General features: G+C 38.2%; 1 long non-coding RNA gene across 1 annotated transcript in view; it reads left to right on the forward strand.

The window, feature by feature from the left end:
- The first annotated feature begins 893 nt into the window (after positions 1-893).
- Positions 894-4,262, forward strand: part of LOC128247683 (uncharacterized) — a 30,191-nt gene continuing 26,822 nt past the window's right edge. The window contains exons 1-2 of the long non-coding RNA XR_008264046.1: positions 894-919; positions 3,239-3,274. This is a non-coding gene — a long non-coding RNA (uncharacterized LOC128247683). The remainder of the gene's footprint in view (positions 920-3,238; positions 3,275-4,262) is intronic.

Here is a 4,262-nt window from a genome sequence, read left to right on the forward strand (position 1 = left end):
TCCCAGACCGGGCATTGTGAGTGTTTATTGAGCGAAAACACCTAAAGCCCCACGAGGCTCCGGCAGTGGATGGTGGCGAACCCTGCTGTACTCTTTCACCACAACTTTATCTCACTCTTTCTTCCTGTTTCTGTTGTGCCTGTAATTCAAAGGGTCAGCTTTGTCACACTGTGTCACGCTGAATATCCCCGAGAACTACGTTAAGGGTACACGTGTCTGTGGAGTGCTCAGCCACTTGCACGCTAATTTCACGAGCAGATTGTTCCGTTGATCGGATCAACTCGAACCCTCGACGTCGTAAGCGACGGAGTGCCAACGACGACGACGAATTTAAGGTACATCTTTTTGTACCCTCATAGTTTCATAGTCTCAATTCTATATGGCCTCTGCATCTTCAAGAACATCAAGATTATTTTCTTCGTGTAGCCAATTCTAATCTTGATTTCTGGTGTAGACAAAACTATTCCTGTTTGTGTAAGCTAAAAGTTAATACGCAAAATATCTATGCTTTGTAAGGTAATGATTAATATTGATTTCTAGCATTTACAAAATATTCTTATATTTGTAAGACAATAATTCATACTGAATTATAAAATATACAAAAGATTCATCTCATTCTAAGCTAATATTGATTCAAAAGAAAGAAAAAAATGTTGTTTAAGGCAATGATCCGTAATGATGAACGAAAGGCCGCAATTTTTTGTTCGGAATACAATCGAATTAATCAAGAGCCTGAATTCTTTGAAATTAAAATGTACAGTGACCTGGCAGCTCTATGGTTTCTATCTCTCAAAGTCATCAAAGAAATACTTTATATAAATTATTATAAATTGTATTTATTCTCTGAAGTGACTTAAGCTATTTCCTCCAATTCTAGATTCTTTCAAAGGTGAAGTTGATACTGTTGCAGCTGAAAGCGGTAAGTCCTTTGATATACATGTCTGTGTGTGCGTATGTGTGTGTGTGCGCGCGCGCACGAGGGTGCGCGTGGGTAAGCGTGGGTAAGCGTAGGTGTGTGGTGTGCGTGTGCGTATGTGTGTGTGTGTGTGTGTGTGTGTGTGTGTGTGTGTGGTATGTGCGTGTGTGTGTGTGTGCATGCGTGCGCGTGCATGTGCAAGTATGCATGTATTTATGGATGGATGGATGCATGTATGGGTGGATGGATGGATGGATGGATGGATGGATGGATGGATGGATGGATGGATGGATGGATGTTGTATGTATGTCTGTGAACTTCAAATTATCGTGACTGAGATGTGAATAAGACCATGTCCTGAAAAAACAACCGATAGTTACATGCGCAGATAGAACAGTATTTCGATGACTCAACAAACCTTTAGCATTTCCAAAAGCAATGACACTCCACGGTTCATAATTCAAAATGAAATGCATCCTTTTTTTCTTTTAATAGACATAAATGTTTTGCATTACCGTGTAAGCAATTTGTTACACTAAGATTTTTATCTCTACGCATTCAGAAAAGCACTACGAATTGACTATTCTACAAATCAATCTATTTAATTATTGCCATGTTGTTGAGTAACATGTTCAAAATACATATTTCTTATATCCGCTAAAAGTAACTTTCATTGAATTGTTATACAATAGTCATAACATATAGTTCTTTATGGAAAGGAAAACCAGAATCTTAATGTTAAACCAACACTCTGGTCTAATATCGATAATTGTAATGGCGAAATCTTTTTCATCCACTAAGCATCATTGCGCCTTAGAGTTCAGTATTATTCTGGTATCTAGATCCCTAATTTCAGTGAATTCTCTTTTGAAATGCAATACTTTCAAAAGAAGAAATTTAGAGATATATACATAGACGTCTACAATATTGAATTGACTCAAACCGCAGAATGATTAGATTCCAATGTCGTGAAACTATTTAAAAACGGCAGCACTGATGCTCCATTGTAATTTACAGGATAAAAGTTTGACGAATATCATTGTTGACCATTCCCAGTTTACTGTTGAAGTTGTTGATTTTAAGAGACAGGAACTTATAAAGAGTATATCTTTCTTCATGTAAAGGCTGATTGCATAGATATTACCCGACCTGCACACACATGCACGCGTGTGCATACATACGCGCGCGCGCGCAAACACAGACAGATACAGATACACATATGAAAGCGCGTGGCCTAGTAGTTAGATTATAAAGATGGAACAACCAACATAGTTTCTGAGAATGGACAGGTACAATTTTTTCTAGATGAAGAAGGGCACTGTAACGGATGAAGTAGGTATTTTCTTGGCAAATAATGAGATAAGGTAGTTATAAGTAAGTGGTAGAATAATTAAGCTTAGAATAGTCATAAACAACATGACTTTGAAATATATGCTACAATCAGAATTGACAGATGAACAAAAGGGCCGCTTTTGTGAGGTCTTCTTTCAGAATATCTTGATCATGCATGATAACGAATACATTACTATGGTTGAGGATTTTCATGGACATGTTGGGAAACACCATGATAGTTAGGTACTTCGACATGTATGAAGTCTATAGAAATGGAACGAGGAATACGAAGAATCAAGTCGGAGTTTTGTGTCGCAAACTGCTAAATCATTTTCAAATTAACTCCAGAAAAATAACCAGCCATCCGATCGCGTGCTACTCTGTTTCTGTGTGCCAAACAGTCTTCGTCGTTACTAAGAAATGATACAGAATATATAGAGGATTGGGAATAATGCGTCTTTTCTTGGTGAAGAATGTACTGCTCAACATAGATTAGTGAATTCGGAGTTCAGAGTACAGACACTTCGGAATCTTGGCGTAAGAAAGTATGGAAACAGAAACATCCTTCTGCTAAACATAGGCTCTGAGAGGTTCTAAGTGAAGCGTATAGCAAAAACGGAGGTAGAGATAGGGACTAAAAGCATAGAGATAGAGAACAACTAAGAGTATTCTCGAGACACGCTACATCCGGGCACTGATATATCCACGATTGGAACAAGATACAAACTGTGATCTAATTGGATGCCAGATTTAATCCATTGCTCGGTTTAGTTTAACACCATCACCTGATACTTTGGCTGCCTTTAACATAATCCATTCTGTGGCAAGCATTCGAGCCAGGATTCCTGTTTAAGGATACCTTCTTTCCTCCCATCTTCCCATCAGTATCAGAGGACTTTTAAGAGTCCTCCCTACTGACTAAAAGATGAAAAAATAAAAACAACTATCTTCATTTTCAGAATTAACTTGTTTTATTTCTTCCATTTCTAGGTATTACCAACACTTCTGGAGCAGCAAAAACAGAGAGTAAGTTAATGTTTTATCTATACTTTTCATTCAAAATCATGATCTTAATTACCTTATATTAACAAAAGATGACCTTATCGTAAAGATACCGATAGTTACGCCATTAGACACGAATGTTTTTGTTCTTCAACGACTCTTTCACTGTTTCCTGAGATCAAGACATTCTACAATGCTTTCCATGTACGTAGCCATCTTTCTAGAGAGATAACAGTTGCCTGTTTCTTACAAACGCTGAAATTATTTCTGATTGAGAAGTTACAACGCGGTAACATGTCGTTCATTATGTGAAGCAGAGATCGGAGTTGATGGTAAATGGAAGTCTCATATTGATCATTGGGTGAATGTCTCAAGAGTCATTGTGAGGTTAATTAATTATTATACTGGCGTAAAACTTCAGAATAATGCATTCGTTCTCTAGCTCTACTTAGTTCTAACTATGTAATCTTTTCTGCTCTAGATGCAAGGCCTGAAATTTAGGGGCGAGGATAAGTCGATTATATAAACCCCAGTGCTCAACTGGTACTTGTTTTATTGACACCAAAGAGGAAAGTCGATATTGGAAGAATTTGAACTTAGAACAAATACGCGCGAAATACCACTAAGCATTTTGTTACGCGTGCTAACGATGCTGCCAGCTCGGAGCACCGTTGTATAATCCTTTCTACTATAGACACAAGGTCTGAAATTTTTAGGGATGGGACTAGTCGATTACATCGACCCAGTGTTTTACTGGTACTTAATTTTCTAGATGAAGAAGAGCACTGTAACGGATGAAGTAGGTATTTTCTTGGCAAATTATCGACCCCGAAAGGATAAAAGGCAAAGTCGACCTGGGTGGAATTTGAAATCAGAACGTAGCGACGTGCGAAATACCGCTAAGCATTTCGTCCAGCGTGCTAACTATTCTGCCAGCTCGCCGCCTTAGAGCATCGTTATATAATGGTACAGTAAAACTTCGTCATATCGCGGTTCACCTATCGCGGTTCAC

This window comes from Octopus bimaculoides, chromosome 4 (assembly GCF_001194135.2).
Source record: "Octopus bimaculoides isolate UCB-OBI-ISO-001 chromosome 4, ASM119413v2, whole genome shotgun sequence".
In the NCBI taxonomy this organism is placed as follows: domain Eukaryota; kingdom Metazoa; phylum Mollusca; class Cephalopoda; order Octopoda; family Octopodidae; genus Octopus; species Octopus bimaculoides.